The following is a 23,537-nucleotide window of genomic DNA, read 5'->3' as shown; positions in this document are numbered from 1 at the left end:
CCACCAAAATAAACAGTGAAATAGTATAAATGAGTTTACGAGATAACAGATGGATTTCTGGAAAGTAAGGGGATTGTGAAAGGCAGTGCAATGAGGTAATTGATATTGATCAAAAAGGGACAGGGTTTGCTAGGCTGAATGACCTGCGGGGGGAGGGGGTTAGTTAGCTTAGATGATTGGAGTGTGCGTGATTGCAGCATTATGCCTACAGCAGGGCCTGAATTTTTCCAGCCCTTTCCTCCCTGTTCCCCCCCCACCCCCTCCAGGTCCCCAGCAGTATGGCCAGCGAGCAAGGCCATTGACTTCACCAGAACCGGAAAGTCCTGCCAGTGGCCAGCGGCGAATTGCCTCTGCCACCGGAAAACCCGCCGCAGGGGATTGGGGAAAATCCCAGCCCAGGATTCAATCCCTGTGTCAGCTGCAGTAGTCTTTGAGGCCGTCCCCTTCATACTGCCCAGCGGTGATAACATGGCCTAAATTGTGATTAACAACATCCGGGCAATGAGGAAGCTACACAAAGAGAGAATCAACTTTTCCTATCCTAGAATTTTCTATCTTGCAACAGTACAAAATAAACATTTATTCGTCCCATCGAGTTTTCTCCGCCATTCAATCATGGCTGATAATTATCTCATCCCCATTCTCCTGCCTTTTCCACATAACCCCTGATCCCCTCATTCATCAAGAACATATCTATCTCTGTCTTAAAGACACTCAGTGATTTGGCCTCCACAGCTTTCTGCAGCAAAGAGTTCCACAGATTCACTACCCTCTGGCTGAAGAAATTCCTCCTCATCTCTGTTTTAAAGAATCGTCCCTTTAGTCTGAGATTGTGCCCTCTGGTTCTAGTTTTTCCTACAAGTGGAAACATCCTCTCCACATCCACTCTATCCAGGCCTGTCAGTATCCTGTAAGTTTCAATAAGATCACCCCTTATCCTTCTAATGAGTACAGACCCAGAGTCCTCAACCATTCCTCATACGACAAGCTCTTCATTCCAGGGATCATTCTTGTGAACCTCCTCTGGATCCTTTCCAAGGCCAGCACATCCTTCCTTAGATATGGGGCCCAAAACTGGTCACAATACTCCAAATGGGGGCTGGCCAGAGCCTTGAACAGCCTCAAAAGTACATCCCTGCTCTTGTATTCTCGCCCTCTCGACATGAATGCTAACATTGCATTTGCCTTCCTTGCTGCCGACTGAACCTGCACGTTAACCTTAAGAGAATCTTGAACAAGGACTCCCAAGTCCCTTTGTGCTTCTGATTTCCTAAGCATTTCCCCGTTTATAAAGTAGTCTATGCCTCCATTCCTCCTTCCAAAGTGCATAACCTCACATGTTCCCACATTGTATTCCATCTGCCACTTCTTTGCCCACTCTCCTAGCCTGTCCATGTCCTTCTGCAGCCCCTCTGCTTCCTCAATACTGCCTGTCCCTCTACATATCTTGGTATCATCTGAAAACTCAGCAACAGTGCCTTTAGTTCCTTCTTCCAAACCGTTAATATATATTGTGAAAGGTTATTGTCCCAGCACAGACCCCTGAGGTACACCACTAGTCGCCAGCTGCCATCCTGAAAAATACCCCTTTATCCCCACTCTCTGCCTTCTGGCAGACAGCCAATCCTCTATCCATGCCAGGATCTTACCCTAAACACGATGGGCTCTTAACTTATTTAACACTCTCCCATGCGGCACCTTGTCAACGGCCTTCTGGAAATCTAAATAAATCACGTCCACTGGTTCTCCTTTGTCTAACTTTCTTGTAACCTCCTCAAAGAACTCTTACAGGTTTGTCAGACATGACCTCCCCTTGATAAAGCCATACTGACTCATTCCTATTTTATCATGCACTTCCAAGTACTCATCTTTATCACTAAGGTGAGTGAGCTGGCAATCTGATGGAGCCGTCAATAGGTGGAGATGGTTAGCAGTTTCAAATTCCTAGGGGTGCACATCACCAAAAATCTGTCCTGGTCCACTCACATTGACGCTATCACCAAGAAAGCACAACAGTGCCTATACTTCCTCAGGAAACTAAGGAAATTCGGCATGTCCACATTAACCCGTACCAACTTTTACAGATGCACTATAGAAAGCATCCTATCGGGCTGCATCACAGCCTGGTATGGGGCTGGTTTAGCTCACTCAGCTAAATCGCTGGCTTTTAAAGCAGGCCAGCAGCACGGTTCAATTCCCGTACCAGCCTCCCCGGACAGGCGCCGGAATGTGGCGACTCGGGGCTTTTCACAGTAACTTAATTGAAGCCTACTCATGACAATAAGCGATTTTATTTATTTATTTTTTTTCAACTGCTCGTCCCAGGACCGCAAGGAACTTCAGAGAGTCATGAATACCGCCGAGTCCATCACACGAACCTGCCTCCCATCCATGGACTCCATCTACACCTCCCGCTGCCGGGGGAAAGCGGGCAGCATAATCAAGGATCCCTCCCACCCGGCTTACTCACTATTCCAACTTCTTCCATCGGGCAGGAGATTCAGAAGTCTGAGAACACGCACGAACAGACTCAAAAACAGCTTCTTCCCCGCTGTCACCAGACTCCTACATGACCCTCTTATTGACTGACCTCATTAACACTACACCCTGTACGCTTCAACCGATGCCAATGCTTATGTAGTTACATTGTATATCTTGTGTTGCCCTATTATGTATTCTCATGTATTCTCATGTATTTTCTTGAATTTTGTTTAATTCTCTTTTCTTCCATGTACTGAATGATCTGCTGAGCTGCTTGCAGAAAAATACTTTTCACTGTACCTCGGTACACGTGACAATAAACAAATCCAATCCAATCCAATCCAATCTGACCTTAGTTAATGGAGGTACGCCGGCCTAACAATTCCCTATTCTTCCCCAATGAAGTGCCAAAGGAATTCTTGACATCCAACTGATGGTGGATTGAGGTTATTGAATGTCAGCATTGCCGGCATAGGAAGCACTCCCTCGGTACTCCACCGAAGCATCATTTAAGCCCCTAAAGCTCGGCTTGAAATCCCAATTTCCTGGATACTACCAAGTGAGCCAAACTGGCAATACACTTCATGAGTAATAAATAAATGCCAAGTTCAGGCACATTTGATGCCCATGCAAATGTTTTTATAGACAGTTCTTTGGAGCTAAGTATAACATGTCTATGGCATTTGGTTGAGTACAGATAATGTGTCCAGTCAAGCTTATATTAAAATAGAATCTATTAAACCGAGATCATTAGTCTTTTGATTTAAACATAAAATAAAGCGAGCCCTCATTTTTTAAGTTAATTGGCTTCTTGGTTTTCAAACTGGCATTACAGAGGGGATCCCAAGGGGGTCCTCAAGATCATAAGATTTATGTCAGTGTTGGGCCAGAAATATCACACAGCACAAGCACAGTGCCTCTAGAATTCTGCCTTTATATTCATGTTGCATTTGTTGGCTCACAAACACATTCTTTGTGTCGTGTGTATCAGATGTTTTCTGCCAAATAAAAGCACCATTTTTTTCTTTGGCCAGCTAACACTTTATATTGTTAGTTATGCACGGGCTTGGGCTGATAAGTGGCAAGTAAATAGGGATGACTCTGAACGAAGTGCCTCTCTGAGATGGCCGAGCGAGACACCTAGTTCAGGGGCAATTAGGAATGCACAATAAATGCTGGCCTTGCCAGCGATGCCCACATCCCATGAATGAATAAAAACATTTACGCCACACAAGTGCCAGGCAATGACCATCTCCAACAAGAAAGAATCTAACCACTTCCCCTTGACGTTCAATGGCATTGCAATCGTTGAATCCCCCACAACATCCCTGGAGTTTACCATTAACCTGAAACTGAACTGGATCAGTCACATAAATACTGTGGTTACAAGAAAAGGTCAGAGAATTCTGAGATGGCTAACTTACCTTTTGACTTTCTAAAGTCCATTCACCTTCTACAAGCACAAGTCTGGAATGTGACGAAATACTCTCCACTTGCCTGGATGAGTGCAGCTCCAACAACACTCAAGAAGCTTTGCACCATCCAGGGTGAAGTAGCCAACTTGATTGGCACCCCGTCCACCATCTTAAATATTCATCCCCTCCACTGATGCACATTGGCAGCAGTGTGTACTATCGACAAGATGCACTGCTGCAGCATGGTTCCTTTGAAATCACCTTCCAAACCCTTGAATTTTACCACCTAAAAGGACAAGGGCAGCAAATACATGGGAACACCACCACCTTCATGTTCCACTCCATGCCACACACTGTCCTGACTCGGAACTATCTCCGTTCCTTCACAGCCACTGGGTTAAAGTCCTGGAATGCTCTCCATAACAGCACTGTGGGTGTACCTCCGCCACATGGACTGCAATGGTTCAGGAAGGGGGCTCACCAGGCAGTTAGGGATGGGCAATAAATGCTATCCTAGTCAGCGACGCTCACAACCCGTGGACGAATAAATTAAATGTGTTAGCATCTGCAGGAAGGTTTGGGCGTGTCTACAGACTGTGCCACACAAAAGCATTTTTAAACCATTGGTTTAGGCTATCACACATGCATCTACTGCCTCGCAGCGCCAGGGACCTGGGTTCAATCCCAGTCTTGGGATTGTCTGTGTGGAGTTTACACTTTCTCCCCATTTCTGTGTGGGTTTCCTCCGGGTGCTCCGGTTTGCTCCCACAGTACAAGGGTGTGCGGGTTAGGTGGATTGGCCATTCTAAATTTCTGCTTGGTGTCCAGAAGGTTAGTTGGGGCTACGGCGAATAGGGTAGGGTTGTAGCTCAAGACAGCATGCTCCTTTGGCGGTCTGGTGCAGATTTGATGGGCCTTATGGCTCCTTCTGCGCTGTATGAGATTGTATAAATCCCTGAATCTTCTTGGTCTGACACGTTGTTAGGGCGGCACGGTGGCACAGTGGTCAGCACTGGTGCCTCACAGCTCCAGGGACCCGGGTTCAATTCCGGACTCAGGTGACTGTCTGTGTGGAGTCTGCACTTTCTCCCCGTGTCTGCGTGGGTTTCCTCCGCGTGCTCCTGTTTCCTCCCACAGTCTAAAGATGATGTGGAGACGCCAGCGTTGGACTGGGATGAGCACAGTAAGATGTCTTACAACACCAGGTCGTGTTTACCCCAGTCCAACGCCAGCATCTCCATATCATGGCTGCCATCCACACCGCAAACTGCCGGCTCAAAGTGCAAGAAGATCGCGCATTATACCTCTTCATTCACCTAGAGGAAGGAGCAGTGCTCCCAAAGCTAGTGCTTTGAAACAAACCTGTTGGACTTTAACCTGGTGTTGTAAGACTTCTTACAGTCCAAAGATGTGCAGGTTAGGAGGATTGGCCATGCTAAATTGCCTCTTAGTTTCCAAAAGATTAGGTGGGATTATTGGGTTACGGGGATAGGGCTGGAGGCATGGACCTAAGTAGGGTGCTCCTTCCAAGGGCCTGTGCATACTCGATGGGTTGAATGGCCTCCTTCTATACTGTAGGGATTCAATGAAATTCTATGTAATTATTGTAGCCAACTGTCTACCCTCAATCGAAGGTGACTGACAAAATAACCAAAGGGATAATGAAGAAATATTATTTTGCAGCGAGTTGTTGCGATTGAAATACTTGATGAGAAATAAATTTGACAGTTCTGGGAAAAGATCAGGGGAGTGGAAATAATCGGCTAGCTCGACCAAAGGGGTGACGCAGGCACCATGAGCCAAATGGCCTCTTTCCATGCAGTATCATTCTATGCTTATATGAGTTGACTGTTGCAAGTAATTTTTATCAGGCTCAGTAAATGCTGCATTGTTCATTTCTCGCCCCCCCCCCCCCGTTCCGTGCCTCCTTGACCTCCCCACTCCACCCCCCCCCCCCCCCCCCCCCCCCACCCCCTGCTTTCAGATACTGTTCTGTCCGTGAAGCCAAAAGCAGGTGGCCTCTGCAGAGGGAGGTGGAGCAAGCAATTGTTTCTAAAAATAGAAGTTCTGCCGAACATCAACAGTAGGGCCACCCACGTAGGTCTTTGTTTTCAACAGAGTCCCAGGTATGAAGAAGGCAGCGAGCAATAACAGGTCTGCTCTCAACAGCCTGCACATCAGAAGGTATCAATGCCAGCTACAGAATCTTGAAAATAACCCCGAAGATTTCTCCCATCGTTTCTTAAATCTCCTGGATCGGATTGGATTGGATTTGTTTATTGTCACATGTACCGAGGTACAGTGAAAAGTATTTTTCTGCGAGCAGCTCAACAGATCATTAAGTACATGGGAAGAAAAGGGAATTAAAGAAAATACATAACAGGGCAACTCAAGATATACAATGTAACTACATAAGCATTGGCATCGGTTGAAGCATACAGGGTGTAGTGTTAATGAGGTCAGTCAATAAGAGGGTCATTTAGGAGTCTGGTAACAGCGGGGAAGAAGCTGTTTTTGAGTCTGTTCGTGTGTGTTCTCAGACTTCTGTATCTCCTGCCCGATGGAAGAAGTTGGAAGAGTGAGTAAGCCGGGTGGGAGGGGTCTTTGATTTTGCTGCCCGCTTTCCCCAAGCAGTGGGAGGTGTAGATGGAGTCCATGGATGGGAGGCAGGTTCGTGTGGTGGACTGGGCGGTGTTCACAACTCTCTGAAGTTTCTTGTGGTCCCAGGCCGAGCAGTTGCCATACCAGGCTGTGATGCAGCCCGATAGGATGCTTTCTATGGTGCATCTGTAAAAGTTGGTAAGAGTTAATGTGGACATGCCGAATTTCCTTAGTTTCCTGAGGAAGTAGAGGCGCTGTTGTGCTTTCTTGGTGGTAGTGTCGACGTGAGTGGACCAGGACAGTTTTTTGGAGATGTGCACCCCTAGGAATTTGAAACTGCTAACCATCCCCACCTTGGCCCCGTTGATGCTGACAGGGGTGTGCACAGTACTTTGCTCCCTGAAGTTAATGACCAGCTCTTTAGTTTTGCTGGCATTGAGGGAGAGATTGTTGTCGCTGCACCACTCCACCTGCACACATATGCATGGTTTTATTGCTGCAGGTTTGAGAATGACAACAGGTTACTTCCATTTTGCTGAATGTGACCTGAAAACATCTGTGTATGTGGCTTACACAAACAAAAACAGAAAATACTGGACAGTCACGGTAAGTCTGATAGCATCTGTGGAGAGAGAAGGGAACTAACATTTCAAGTCTGGATGACTCTTTCGCAAAGCTCCTTTTTTTCGTAACGAGGAGGTGGTTAGGGGCTGGTATAGCAAAGTGGGCTAAACAGCTGGCTTGTAATGCAGAACAAGGCCAGCAGCGCGGGTTCAATTCCCATACCGGCCTTCCCGAACATGCGCCGGAATTAGGGCACGGGGCTTTTCACAGTAACTTCATTGACGCCTACTTGTGACAATAAGCGATTATTATTATTAGTGCCAGGGAACTGGAAGTTGTTGACATGATGTTAGGCATCAGAGTGATTACGGGTGTAGGTGGGAAGGGACTGGGCAAGAGGAGGGAGTGTGGAGTCAAGGTGGGAAGAAATGTGTTCTGTGAGACAGGACCAGACTGACACGATGGGCCTAACGGGACAGTCCTGTTTGTGGATTCTGGGGTGCAGGTAGAAGCAGGCTGTCCGGGGCTGGGAGATTCTGAGGTTGGAAGCTGTGGAGGAAAGGTATCTAGAGCCTGAAATTCATTGAGGTGGGGACGTAAGGCTGTTAAGCTGAGTTGAGTCCTTTGCTGAGTACAGCGCGTTCGGTCTCAGAGAGGGGAAGGTCAGAGGGTGAATACACGGCTCGAGCTGGGGTTAGAAACAATGGGATCCGAGGAGCAGGAAGGGGTGGAGGGTCCTGGCTGGCCATTGGTTGTGGTGAGTTGTTGGAGCTTGCGTTCTTTAACACCTGAAAGGAAGAGAAAATGCTTCTTTTTAAGGCGTAGGATGAGAGGAAGAATGAAATGAAACTGGGGGAAAGGACAGCTTTCAGATAGGGTGAGTTGGCACTGCTGGAGAGAGATATCAAGTGTGTGCATATGGCGGAGCATTGCACCGAGCATGGATCTCAGACTGCGATGGGACCAGCAGTCTGAGAAACGTTGTACGTGCTGGAGATACCTGTCATCCTGGGTGGATTAGAAACATGAGGGGCGCAACTTGAGTCGGAATCCACGTGGGGTAAGTCGGAGACACAGACAATTGCTGAGGAGGGAAATATGGCTGTGAAAGTGAGTTTTGGTAACACCTTGTCAAACCAAGACGAAAATGGAAAGCTGAGAAGGTGGACAGGGCAAAACGGGCAAATGTGTGTATGGCTTGATGTTATTAACATTGAAGGACAACCCATAGTTTCATCAAGAAGAATAGTTGCTTTACTTGTGTGGCAGTGGTGACAATTATGATGGCAATTAGCTCCTCAGTACCGGCAAGAATGAAAGCACACAGCTCTGAAAGGGTTACGTTACCACGCTCAGAGAAGGGTGCACGGCAGGGCTGGTTTGGACTTCATGCCAGCAGCTTCCATGCTTTTGTTGGACTCAGCGCTCCTCTTAAAACAGAGGAGCACGAGGGCAGCGGCACGACTAAATGGCATCTATACGACTGCTGGACACAGACGCCAAAGAGACCAATAATCTACCACATCTAAAACTGAAGCAGTGCTGACGATTCGTCTTGCCCTCTTCACTGTTCACAAACCAGTGGCTTTCTCGCTGGGAGCTCAGTTGAGGCACTTTATTCTCAGGAAAGCCTACTCAATAATGGGTCCAGTCGAAATGCACACAGAGCTTTTTTTTCATACAGTGGTGGAGCTGCTACTAGGCCCCCTGACAAAGGGATGACACTCATTACAGAGAGCGGCAGGGTTACAACAGGAGCAGGAAAGCCTCTGCCAAAACGGTAATGAATAGTTTGCAGACAGTACAAGGAATTGGCACCAGCTACAAGCAAATTTGCCTCTTATATTCAAAATTTGTAACAGTTACAATTTCCCTCACTAGCAATTAGTTTGCGGTTGCCACAAGGTTTGCTTCACTTTCTCAGGGGCTCTGTATTTTTGTTAGGTTTAGCTCGTTTGAAAATGTACTCTTGCCGTCTGTTGCGATTTACATGTCCAACAAAGTTCTTCTCTATTTGTTTGGGAACTCTGTCGTTATGCCAGGGCTATAAAAATTCTGATAGCCTAATGAAAGACCCACAGAGAGGTTGAAGTAGCTACCAAGCCTTCTTTTTATGCAAGTGGGGCATTGTTCCACAAAATGAGCTGGACTTTAGATATGTCACCACTTTTCCAGGCTCATTTCGATACACTGAGTATGTATTCACACTGAGTGGCCTTTGCTGCACTATGGCAATGGCAGTCCTCCACATGTACCGTTCTTAACTTAATGAGCACAGTGTCTGCTTCACACCATTTCATACTTTACATAAAATGTGTCTCCTCCTCAGACTACATCTCAGAGAATCCATTTCTGTCAACTAACTTTAGCACAACTGGGGCCCACAAAGTGAATCGCTTTTGTAGGAATAACAAAGAGAGGGAAATAAAGAACATGGGGGCAAGGAGCAGGGGGACCTGGGGATATATGTGTCCAAATCCTTGAAGGTGTCAGGGCAGCTTGGGACAGTGGTCAATAAAGCATAAAGTGCTTCAAAAATAGGGATTTAGAGCACAAAAGCAAGAAACCTTTATAAAACACTGTTTCGGCCTCAATTCATCTAAGTACTGCATCTAACTCACACCTCTTTAACCTATGATTATCCCTCTCCCCTGTTGCTCCATCTGGACCTGTGAAGACTTAATTACCTGCAAAGATTCGCATTCAAAGTATCGTCTTGCATCATTGACTTTGTCTATATATGTGTTTCTGGAACCCACCTCTTCACCTGAGGAAGGAGCTGTTCTTCGAAGGTTATTGATTCGCAACAAACCTGTTGGACTTCAACCTGGTGTTGTAAGACTTCTAACTCTAATTCTAGTGTTAGGACTGCATTGGCTGCTGAAAGCACCCAGTTTCTGTAGCCCTACTGTTCCACAGGCCTCACCATAAGTATAAATGTTCAAATCATTCGCCAAAATGGCCCACTGATTACCTTTGCTGCAGCTAGACTACAATAAAAATAGGGGGCCGGTTTAGCACACTGGCCTAAATCGCTGGCTTTTAAAGCAGACCAAGGCAGGCCAGCAGCACGGTTCAATTCCCGTACCAGCCTCCCCGAACAGGCGCCAGAATGTGGGGACTAGGGGCTTTTCACAGTAACTTCATTGAAGTCTACTCGTGACAATAAGCGATTTTCATTTCATAAAAGAGATTTTAAGCAGGCTTCTTTCAATAAATACGGAACAGTTGATTTATTATGAAACAAAACTTCCTTTTTTTACAAACAAGTTACAAAACTGGTTAACGTACAATTTGTAATCTGGAAGTGTAACAACGATTTACCCCAATTTAAATCCCAGCGCATACACATTGTCATGACAATGGACCATAGCCTTCAATCACTTATGGGTACATTGAACTTTTAATTAAGGACATCCAAGCCGGCTGAGGTTGTAAATTTTGAGGGTGTCATTCGGTGACTGTCATGAAAGTTTCTTTCTGAATTATGCTCAGTCCCAAAAGAGACCATGGAATGTTGCACCTGGAGGTTGTCAAGGAATGGCAGACAGAGACAGTTCAAAGGAAGAGATGCAATGCAAAAACTGAACTGTATCTCCTGTGACAATGGAGGCTGATTACCATCTCAGCAGAAACCATCTCCTGTGAGCTATATCTCAGACAGTGGGCATGCTGTGAGTTAAAAGAAAGCAGTTTCCGGTATTATGATCGCAGACCAGACCCCAACAGTGACGATCATGCTGGACTGAAACCCCAATATTTTAGTTTATTTGTAAGAGTGTTCAGAAAAAATGATTTACTCCAGGAGTGGTGCATGAAAAAATAGGGCTTTGATATTTCTAACACAAAACTTTTTAACTTCACACCCAAAAGGGACAGTTTACAATTTACCCCTTGAACACTGCTACTCAATTTCCCATTAAACACCAAAGAATAAATGTACAGCTCTCAATCTATCTTATTGTGGGAGAATTGTGGACTCAGCATTAGGAAGATCAGAATGCAACTCTTCTCTCCAAAGTTTGTCCAAAACCTAACTGTCTAAAAGCTTTTCAAAATGTCACTCTGCCTTCATTGGCTCCACCCAGAAATGACCTCATCGACACAAGCTGAAAAACAATGGGCGGGATTCTCTCAGCCCACGCCGGGCCGTAGAATCGCCAGGCTGGGCGTGAATCACATGACACCGCCCCGACGCCGTTCCGCCGATTCTCCGGTGATCGAACTGGTGCCATTGGCACCATTGGCGCTGGCGCAGTCGGCGCAGCGTTGGTCAGGGGCCACTCTACAGGACCCCCCCCCCCCCCCCGGCGATTCTCCACCCGGGATGTGCCGCGTGGCCGCACATAAATCCGAGTCCCGCCGCCGCCGTCCACGTGTGGTCTTACCCGGCGGGACCTCGCCGTGCATCTTTTCAGGGGTGGCTTGATGGGGGGGGGGGGGGGTCTAAACCTGGTGGGGGCCCCCAGTGTGGTCTGGCCCGCGATCGGTCCCGGCCGATCGGCGGGCCGGCCTCTCGGGCTGGCAGCCTCTTTTGCTCCGTGCTGGTCCCTGTCACCCTACGCCATGTTGCGTCGGGGCCAGCGTGGACAAGAAAGCCACCGCGCATGCGCACAACTGCGCCAGTCGCAGCGCGCATGCGCAGAGCCGCGTCGCCCATTTGACGCCGGTATCGGCAGCTGGAGCGCCGTGGGTCGCTCCTGTGCCGTGCTGGCCTACTGAAGGGCTCAGAAGCGCTGCTCCTGAGGGCCTGTTGACACCATCATAAAACGAGATGGCGTTTAGGACGACGTCAACACTTAGCCTCGGGATCAGAGAATCCCACCCATTAACTCCCCAGGGACGTTCCCAGTCAAACCACAGTCCATTAACCCTGACTGAAAAACACATTCCTTTATCAATTTCACCTTCTGGCTGCTAAAAGCACCCAGGTCCTGCAAAACAGAATTGTTTAAAAAAAAAGACAACTGCAGTCAGACACACTCTGACCTCAAGCTTTTAACCCTTAAATTGCCCCACACTTAGAACACAATATTCCAAAAGTCTTCCAGTATTCACATTGGTCGAAAGATATTTGTGTTTTTTCTTCCAGGAATGCACAAAAGAAAGGGTTAAAAATCAACTGCAACTCTAGACCTGGTGTACTATTCTTGTGTTCTAGTGCTGTCATGCTAGTGTGTGCTGTGAAGGTCACAGCTGAATAAAATCCACTTGGCACACCTAGGCTTCCAGGTAAACTCGCTCGAACTTCTGGAAACAAGTCACAAATCAGCAAAGTTGCAGTCAAAAAGGAAACAAGACAAACCCTTTCAGCTAACATGCAGAACTAAGAATCGCCCAAATTAACAGCCACACCATTTCACCATCTGCCAAAGACCGTTTCATATATCTTCTTCAACTTTTATTGTTGGACTCACTTCTCATTTATAATCTGTGTGCATGTATGTTGCATTTTATTATTTTCTTCCCGTGTATTAGGAACAAATGAACTCACTCTTTCTTTAACTCAAGCAAATCTGGTTCAATTGGCTTGGATTGGGAAACAGTATCCACAAGGCAATGTGTCCTTTTTAATTAGCCTTGTTGCGACCAACTGAGGGGGTTGAATAAAGAAGGTGAGCCAGTTCATCCCTCCTCACCCGGGAGCATAACAATTTGGGGTATACACACACAAACACATGCACACACAAAGAAAAGGACAAGACAAATAATGTCTCTGTTGAGGTTGGTGTAAGGAGACACTTTATGAAAAGGGATAGAGTTCGAGAAGCTCTCAACGCTGTTGATTTGTTGCCCCCGGGTTCAAAGGCAGCACTGGTCACATCGCTGTCTGGAAGTCTTTCCCAAAGAATCTTCAGTGAAACTCTGTTAATGTTTCCTTCTTGCAGCTTTGGTGGCTTTCAAATATAGGTTCAAATACTGTCCAAAAATAAATGATCAGACAAAACTCTTCCCAGGCCAGGTGTTTTCCAGCCAATCAACAGGAGCCCACAGCCCGGCAATACGTTTTTTGGCTTAATTCAAGTAAACAAAATAACTCTTATCTCCCCAGCTCTGTTGCCAGTCATTTAGTTGAAGTCATGTGATTTTGTGGAATAAGCAGCTTGCTCACAGACCAACGTGAACTTGTAACCTTTTTTTAAAAATTCAGTAAAGTGTCCAAGTAATTCAATGACTTTCCAATTTAAAAAGCATTCAGTTCTTGGATAAATTGATTCTGAATTATAGGAACCATCCTTTAGGAAGAATGTGAAGGCAATTGAGAGGGTATAGAAGGATCCACAAGAATGGTTCCAGGAATGAAGGATTTCAGTTAAATGGATAGATTGGCGATTATTCTTATTGACGAAGAGAAGATTTAGAGGAGATTTGATAGAGGCTTTCAAAATTATGAGAGGTCTAGACAGAACAGTTAGAGAGAAACTGTTGGTGGAAAGATCTAGAACAAGAGGACACAAATTTAGGGTTGATGACAAAAGAAGCAAAGGTGAGGTGAGAATTTTTTTTTTAACCCAGTTGTGTTTAGGATGTGGAATACACAGCCTGAAAGTGTGGTAAAGTCAGACTCAATCGAGGTCTTCAAAAGAGAATTGGATAGACATCTGCAGCGAAAACATTTGCAGGGTTTCTGGGAAAAGGTGGGGTTTGGGATTATGTGAGTTGTTCTTCAGAGAACCAACATGTACACAACAGGCTGCATGATTTCTTCCTGTACTGTAACTATTCTGTGATTCTCTGCTCAACATGGCCACTTACCTCCGGGTTCCAGGGCTTCGTAACTGGGGGTGTATGCAAAGGCCGCATTGGGGACGACCCCTGGAAGTCCCCAGGTAAGCATTGCCCCTCAGTTCACAGAATGACAGAAATACACAGCGCAGAAGAGCCCCTCCAGCCCATCGAGTCTGCACCGACACGAGAAAAACACCTGACCTACCTACCTACCTAATCCCATTTGCCAGCACTTGGCCCATACCCTTGAATGTGATGATGTGCTCATCCAAGTACTTTTTACAGGATATGAGGCAACCTGCTCTACCACTCCCCCAGGCAATGCATTCCAGTCACCACCCTCTGGGTAAAAGCATTGAGGGGTGACCTGATAAGAGGGTTACAAGATTATGAGGGGCATAGTTAGAGTGGATGGGCAGGCACTCTTTCCCAGGGTGGAGGGGTCAGTCATCAGGGGCAATGTTTGGAGGAGATGTGCGAGGCAGGTTTTTTACGCAGAGGGTGGTGATTGCCTGGAAAGTGTTGCCAGGGGAGGTTGTGGAAGCAGATACATTAATGGCATTCAAAAGGTACCTTGACAACACATGGATAGGATGGGTATAGAGGGATACTGCACAAGGAAGTGCTGAGGGTTTTGGCAGAGGTTGGCTGATCCAGGCTTGGAGGGCCGAAGGGCCTGTTCCTGTGCTGTATTGTTCTTTGTTCTTTGTTTTTCCTCAAACACTTAAACCTCCTGACCCTCACCTTGAACTTGTGTCCCCTCGTGACTGACCTTCAACTAAGAGCAACAGCTGATCCTTATCCATGCTCCTCATAATCTTGTACAACTTGATCAAATCACTCCTCAGTCTTCTCTGCTCGAACGAAAACAACCCAAGCCTATCCAACCTCTCTTCATAACCTAAATATTCCATCCCAGGCAACATCCTGGTGAATCTCCTCTGCACCTCCTCCAGTGCAATCACATCCTTCCTATAATGTGGTGACCAGAGCTGCATACAGTACTCCAGCTATAGCCTCCCAAAATTAGATGCAACTTCAACATTACCTCACTGCTTTTGTAATCTATGCCTTGATTGATAAAGGCATGTGTCCCACATGCCCTTTACCACCACCCTATTAACCTGCCCTTCTGCCTTCTGAGATCTATGGATAAACACGCCAAGGTCCCTTTGTTCCTCAGAACTTCCCAGTGTTATGCTGTTCATTGAATACTTCCTTGTCAAATTACTCCTTCCAACGCGTACCACCTCACACTTTGCAGGGTTCGATTCAATCTGGCACTTATCTGCCCTTTTGACCATCCTGTGTATATCTTCCTGTTACCCAAGACATTCAACCTCACTGTCAAGCACCCAGAAAACTTACTGCTCCTATCCTCCATGGTCATCTATGTCATTTACATCACTAATAAATGATAGGGTACCCAGCACAGATCACTGCGTTAGGCTACTGGTCACTGACTTCCAGTCACTAAAGTAGCCATCTATCATCACCCTCTATCTCCTACAACAAAGCCAAATTTGAATTCTTCTTATCAAACTGCCCTGTATCCCATTTGCATTTGGCTTCTTTTTCAGTCTCCCATGTGGGACCTTGTCAAAGGTTTGACCTGGGAAGTTCAACCTGCAATTGGAACCATCCAACAGTGTGATCCAAATCGCAGTCTTCGGATGGTTCAGGCTTTCGAACAGCAATAATTACCCAGGAAAAACTGGAAGAATCAAAACTATTTCTAACTTCTGGACAACTATAGTACTGATCCCCAACCCATGACCGCAGCCCCCCCCCCCCCCCCCCCCCCCCCCCAGCACACAGCACACCTTCCCAACAGGACCCCCTGTATATCAAACTCCCAAACAATCATCCCCTGACCACCTGACCTCCCCTGAACGCCTGACCACCCCAACCATTTGACACCCCCTGACTGGCCACCAAACACCCCCTCCACCCACCACCTACCCCACCCAACTGACGAACTGAACCCCTCAACTGACCATCCCCACCGACCACCCAACAGTCCCCGACTACCCGACACTCCCCCAACCAATGCCACTCCCGATCAACACCCCACAACTGGCCCTGTCCCAACTGACCTCCCCCCCCCCCCCCGCACTGACCATTTGATCCCAACCCCCAACTGACTGTCCAAAACCCCCCACTAGTGATCCCATTAAAATAGTGATTCCGTTACTGAAGATTTAGAGTTTATGCAGCTACCAGGAAATGTTACAAAATGAAAGGTACATTGCAGGAGAAAGCCCAAAAAGCACATAACTAAATCAGCCTGTTAACCTCTGCCAGCTTAAATGACGACGAGTGGCAGTCCCTTGAAGTGAGGAGTCATAGGGAGCGGCCTGTGGCAATAACTTGTGTGTGGAGTCTTTTAACATGGGGAGGCTGCTGTGCTGCAGCAAGACCTGATCCTGGAGACCAGGATACTCTCCCACTCTTTGCACCTACCGTAGGCCGATTGGAAGGACTTGCAGATTGATAAGCAACCTGCTTGGGCATGTTATGACTGCACCTTATGTGGCCAGCAAATCCTGGAATGGGCGTTGAACTGGATTCGGCTCAGGGGTAGCCATGCTACCAAAATGTGCAACAAAGCCTAACCCCGCCCCCATCTTAAAAATAAACCTCAGAATAAATTTTGCAAGCTGAGAATCCATTATCGACTCGGTTGTCGACCCAGACTCACGGCGTTACCTGACCCAGCTGTGACTGCCTTTGCTTGGGAATGGGATCTTGCAGGATTTATCCCTCAAAGTCTACCGATAAGAGAATTGCTTGTTTCCAAATTAGTGATCCTCTGTTCCATATTCAAAGCTGCTGTTCTGTGATTAATTAGCTTGTGATTTAATTACCAATGATGTCACCGAGCTGAGTTAAGCAAGCAGTTGCATCCTGCACACAAGGGAATAGTCACTACTCCCATTGTCCCAGTGGGGAGCTGTGTTTGAAGGGAGGGCAGGTCGGAGGATCAGTGCCATGGCGATGAGGCCCTATCTCTGACCCACGCTCTATTTGAACACGGTCCCTGTTGAGACTGAAGGAAATAGTCCTGCGGAGCTCTGTTTCCTCAGTTTGGGAAAGCATCCAGCTGCAACGTTGACATTGCGACCATGTTGTGAATGGCAATGAACAAAATGCAACTCTTTTCAAGTTGCCCATTGTTCACAAGTGTTTGCATACATGGGGACAATCTTGGAAAGCCATTGTACATTTTTATTACCTGATTCATGTTAGAGAAATGCATGGGTGCCTCGTGCCTTCCCTGTTTTTATTTTGGATTTTGTCAATTTAACGACCACAAATTAAGATTTTATCAATCAGGTCAAAGGCATTGTTTATGACTGAGCTTTGCCTTTTAACCTGGAACCTTGTTGTGGTATAAATACGTAGCAGTTGCCTCCTTGGAGTGAATCAAACCATGTGATTATTATTTCAAGATGTTCTATTATCCATTAATTTTCTATTAATGATAATAATAATCTTTAGTGTCACAAGTAGGCGTACATTAACACTGCAATGAAGTTACTGTGAAATGCTTCGAGTCGCTACATTCCAGCGCCTGTTCGGTTACACAGAGGGAGAATTCAGAATGTCCAATTCACCTAACAGCACATCTTTCGGGACTTGTGGGAGGAAAATGAATGAAAAATGAAAATCGCTTATTGTCACGAATAGGCTTCAATTAAGTTACTGTGAAAAGCCCCTAGTCGCCACATTCCGGCGCCTGTCCGGGGAGGCTGGTACGGGAATCGAACCGTGCTGCTGGCCTGCTTGGTCTGCTTTAAAAGCCAGCGATTTAGCTGAGTGAGCTAAACCAGACCGAGCAAAACCGGAGCAGCCGGATGAAACCCATGCCGGGAAGAACGTGCAGACTCTGCAGACAGTGACCCAAGTTGGGAATCAAATCTGGGACACTGGCGCAGTGAAGCAATAGTGCTAACCACTCTGCTACCATGCAGCCCACATCGATCAATTTTAATATAGTAACCTTCCTTTTCAAATTCTTAAAGCACTGGATAGAGGGAGTTTTATTTTATCATGTTTCTGTGGAATATAATGACTTAACTCTCTCTTTGCTTTGATTATTCCTCCCACATATATGTTCATAGATGTTGGGTCAGGGTTCCCTTAGATGGCTAGCAGACAATGCAGAATGACACCAACAGCACAGCCTTAATACCCATACCAGCTGTGGACGTTCATGGAGGCCGTTCAAGACAAAGATGAGGAGGCATTTCTTCTTTCAGAGGGTGGTGAATCTGTGGAATTCTTTACTGCAGAGGGCTGTGGAGATTGGGGACGAAGTTCTCCGACCCCCAGCAGGGTCGGAGAATTGCCTGGGGGCGCCTAAAATCCCGCCCCTGCCGTGGCAGAGATTCTCCGCCACCCGGGAAGTGGCGGCGGCGGAATCTCGCCACTCCGATCGAAGAGGCCCCTGCGTGATTCTCCGGCCCGGATGGGCCGAAGTTCCGCCGCTGGGAGGCCTCTCCCGCCGCCGAGGTTTAAACCACCTCTGGAACGGCGGGATCAGCGGCGCGAGCAGGCCCCCGGGGTCCTGGGGGGGCGGGGGGCGATCGAACCCCGGGGGGTGCCCCCACAGTGGCCTGGCCCACGATCGGGGCCCCCGCTCAGACTACGGCCAGTGCCCTGGCTCCACTATGTTCTTCCGCGGCCGCCACAGCCTCCGCCATGGCGGAGGCGGAAGAGAACCCCACATCGCGCATGCGCCGACAGTGACGTCAGCGGCCAGCTGCCGCTGACATCACTGCCGGCGCATGCGTGGACCGGCGAAAGCCTTTCGGCCAGCCCCGCTGCCGGGGGCGCCAGTTTTTTGCGCCGGCCTTCTAGTGGCAACCGCTCCGGCGCAGGGCTGGCCCCCAAAGGTGGGGAGAATTCCCCACCTTTGGGGAGGCGCGACCCCTGAGTGGTTGGCGCCACGCCCCTACTCCGGGACCCTCCGTCACGCCGGGTAGGGGAGAATGCCGCCCTGGTTCTTTAAGTATGTTCAAGGCTGAGATGGACAGATTTTTAATCAGCAAGGGTATAAGGATAAGGCAGGAAAGTGGAGTTTTTTTTAAATTTAGAGTACCCAATTCATTTTTTTCCAATTAAGGGGCAATTTAGCATGGCCAATCCACCTAGCCTGCACACCTTTGGGTTGTGAGGGCGAAACCCACGCAAACACGGGGAGAATGTGCGAACTTGACATACAGTGATCCAGAACCGGGATCGGACCTGGGACCTTGGCTCCATGAGGCTGCAAAGCTAACCAACTTCGCCACCGTGCTGCCCTTGGGAAAGTGGAGTTGAGGATTATCACAGATGGACAGTCATGACCTCATTAAATGGTGGAGCAGATTTGATGGGCTGAATGGCTTTCTTCTGCTCCTGCATCTTATGGAGGCCTTCCTCCTCATTTTGCCCCATGCTCGCAGAGTGATGGCTCTCAAGCTACGTACCCAGTTGTCTCTCTCCAATGAAGAGAGAAGTCTGCCTCACGGCACGCCGAGGATCCAGGTTCGATCCTGGCTGCAGGTCACTGTCCGTGTGGAGTTTACGACTGACCTTTGCCTTTTGACCTGGTACCTTGTTGCGGTATAAATAATTAGCAGCTGCCTCCATGAAGTGAATCACACCGTGTGATTATTATTTCAAGATGTTCTATCATCCGTTAATTTTCTATTATCGATTAATTTTAATATCATATTAATCTTCCTTTTTAAATTCTTAAAGCAATGGATAGAGGGAGTTTTATTTTAACCACAGAGCTCACTAAAGTATCACTTGTCATCTTGAAGATGTCAGAGTGCACAGAAGATAGGTGAATCTCCTTAAAAGCGTGTTTACATTGTGGAATTCTATCCTCTGACCATAGAACATAGAACATAGAACAGTACAGCATAGAACAGGCCCTTCGGCCCTCGAAGTTGTGCCGAGCAATGATCACCCTACTCAAACCCACGTATCTGCCCTATACCCGTAACCCAACAACCCCTCCTTAACCTTACTTTTTAGGACACTATGGGCAATTTAGCATGGCCAATCCACCTAACCCGCACATCTTTGGACTGTGGGAGGAAACCGGAGCACCCGGAGGAAACACACGCACACACGGGGAGGACGTGCAGACTCCGCACAGACAGTGACCCAGCCAGGAATCGAACCTGGGACCCTGGAGCTGTGAAGCATTTATGCTAACCGCCATGCTACCGTGCTGCCCCATCTAGTGTCAAATGGTGAACGTTAGTGGAAGAAACACATTTGTGTTTTCACTGCCAGTGGACACCTAAGGAACCTTCTCCAGCATAATACACATTAAAGCAGAGGGGATAATATGAAGGCTATTGCAGAAAAAAAAACTAAATACACACTCTACTCTATGAAGGAGAAGGAGGCTCACCCAATTCTCGTACTAATTTAAATAACAATATCACATCATTCAAAATAAATACCAATAACATTACTCCAAGCAAAAAGATCAAGGTTCAAATATTTAATAAAACTATAAGGAATACTTGTGTTGTGGGATGTAAGTTTAATTGAAGTTCCCATTAAATAACAGTTTAACCTCCATTATTTTAAATCTGTAGTAACTTACGTTCTAATCTGTTGCAATCAATTTTGTTTGAAATTAATTACATTAATGAAATGAGAGGTACGATGTCTTGTAGAGAGGGAGAGACAGCAGCAGGATGTCAATGTCAGGTAGAACAGTGAGGTTGTTACCATGGCAACTTCATCAGTAATATCTAAGATGGAAGGAGACACGAAAATGCACTAAAGTTAATGCATTGTATTATCGTGTGAAGATTAGTTTGGAAAAAAAAAAGCAAATGAATATTTATGACTAAAGAGATCAAAAGAAGATATGTTTGCAAGACATGAAAATGGTCTTGCAACTGTAGAATTCGTTTTTTTAAAAATTCAGACTCTTATGGTACCACATAAAAAGTAAAGTCACCATAGTGCCAGATGACCACCGCGTGCTTTCCCCTTTGAGGGGGAGAGCTGACAGGTGGTCATTTAACCTGGGGATCAACACACCTCAGGCAAGGGGTAAGGTAGAGATGATCATGAATCAGCCGGTACAGGAATTGAACCCACACTGTTGCCCTCGCTCCCCATCACGAAACAGTTCTTCCAGTCAACTGAGCTACACCTGGTCCTGAAACATGTCACAGACAACTTCCGATTGATTCTAGCATGTTGGCGGCATTAGTTTTTCTTTTTGAATAATTAAAGTGTTCAAACACCGTAAGGAAGGGAGGGTTCACACCCCCCCCCCCCCCCCCCCAACCCCCAAATGTTAGTCAGAAAAGTCAGTTGTCGCTCTTGGTGAAGTCAGCAATGGTTCAGCCAACATGGCATGGAATGGAGAAAACATGTTGAAGGAAAGCTTATCTGAACTCCCTGTGCACAGCGATAGCCTGTCTCTGGCACCTTCCAAGCTTTTGACAGCACTGGTGAAGCCGTTTAATGTTATCGCAGGATTAATGGAGCAAAAACTGCTGGAATGGTAGAGGGGGAAAATAATTCTCTTGCATCACAATCCACTCAATGGCTTTGCGAGCCGGTTATTTTGTTTTAAATAGTAAAATCTGGGAGCAACCTCGCAAAAAGGACGCCAGAATTGGCACCAATGTGCATCCTTGGAAAGATTACAAATATATTGGTCCCAATTTAGTGGAGCGAGCATATTGGAAGGAAATTCCTTTGCTCCACACTGTCGCAGCATGGATAGCACATAGTTCAGTATGAGTATATAAACATTTAACAAAGAGAATAAATCAGACAACTGGCGTTAGGCTGAAGTGCACAATACGCCATGTCCTTACCACAACATTAAAGGAGTAATTTTGGGCTGGAAGCCTGTTTTCCTTTTTGTAGATAATCTCTAAATACTGCTGCTGATAGTAAACATGGAGAGAATGGAAAGATCTTCAGCTAAATACTTGAAGGGGTCCTAACCAAGCCCATGAGGTAAGTCCAATGTGATCTGACTGATCGCCAATGAAATGTACTGAGGAGATTGACTACACGCCAATGTAGCCATCATTTCAACAGTAAGCCAGATGCAATTGCTTATCTGACTTGTTTACTGTGATATTAGCTGTCTAGACAGCGGATAGACAGCAACTTACCCAGCATTCTGAGATCTGAACCAACCACTGTCTCCTGCGACCTTAAGATGGGCTAGTTAAAGAGAGGACTCCTGTGTTGATTTATACCCCCACATGGAGCAACTGGAATTACAACTATAATCTTACCATCCCACTTCTAGAAGGCGAGTCCTTTAAAAAAAATTTTTTTTTAAATTTTAGAATACCCAATAATTTTTTCCAATTAAGGGGCAATTTAGCGTGGCCAATTCACCTAACCTGCACATTTTTGGGTTGTGGGGGCGAAACCCACGCAGACACGGGGAAAATGTGCAAACTCCACACGGGCAGTGACCCAGGGCCGGGATTCGAACCCGGGTCCTCAGCGCCGTAGGCAGCAATGCTGACCACTCTGCCATCATGCTGCCCGAAGGCGAGTCCATTTTGAATATAGTCTAAACCATCTTGTTCTAAACCATCTTGCTTGAAGTGATTCATTTTTTAAAAATTTGATTTGATGGGCCAGCTGGTTTCTTTCCTGCCTGTCTTTTTCGTCTCCTGAAAATGTTGGATGGCGGGGACTTGACCCCGACCATCCGGAGAGTCAGCAGGAAATAAATCTCGAATATCTCTGACAGGCCCGCTACCATTTTACATCCCATTGAACATTGATTGTCAGCGGGTGGGACTTCCATCCGCACTCAGAAGGACGTTCCGTCTTGAACAGCTGCTGATCAATCAGATTGGCTGATAGTTCTCCAGCCCATCCCGGCAAAGCGGTTCAGCGGCCGGAAGAGGCACTGCGGTGCTGTGCCAGGTACTAAGTGCAGGGAGCCGGTGTGAAGATTACTGGTTGGCTTCCGGGTGGGAAGAGGTTGCCCAGGAGGTGGAGGTTCATGAGGAGGTTCTTCAGTTATTGGGGGATAGGCCGGGAGGGAGTGAGAGGTCTAGAGATTGGAGGGTGTCCCCAGTCAGAAAGGGGCTACTGATGGAGGTGTCCCCCCCCATCTTACTGCCCAATGTCTGGAATGTTAACTTTTTCTATTTCCAACCCTGAGTTATCCAGTACCCGCTAGCATGGAAATTGTGGCTGGGCAGGTAAAAGCCCAAGGGGCTTAATTAGGGGACTTGCCTGCCCCGCCATAAAGTCGTGTCAGGGTCTGGGTGGGCGGGCGGAATCACGGAGGTCATCCCAATCATGCATTTCCAGGTTCCCCACTACCCCCCCCCCCCCCCCCCCCACACCCCAAAATCCTCCAATGGGGGGTGGTGGGAGGAAGGAGGGTAAAATTCAGATCCATATGTTGTCTTCGTTGTCCCTCTCACGTAGGCCAACTCTACTTTATTCGCAAGGAGTTTTATGCTGAGGAGCGCTAAGTAACGTAATTAAGGTCACTCCAGCTGAGGATTGGGATGGGTTCTTTCACAATGGTATGACAATCTAAGCAGTTATAACTTGGACCATTCATCATTGGAACAGTGTTAAGAACAAAGCTCATTTTTCCACACAGACCTGACTGAAACAAATTTAGGAGTCGACAACATACATGTGCATGTTCCCTTTCATTTGCAATGTGTTATTAGCATGCCGCATGCTAGTATATATTGCATGTTATAATTTTTTTATTATGCA

The sequence above is a fragment of the Scyliorhinus canicula genome, chromosome 2 (assembly GCF_902713615.1).
Source record: "Scyliorhinus canicula chromosome 2, sScyCan1.1, whole genome shotgun sequence".
Lineage (NCBI taxonomy): Eukaryota > Metazoa > Chordata > Chondrichthyes > Carcharhiniformes > Scyliorhinidae > Scyliorhinus > Scyliorhinus canicula.
The sequence above is the reverse complement of the archived record's forward strand: the minus strand, read 5'-3'. Positions refer to the sequence as shown.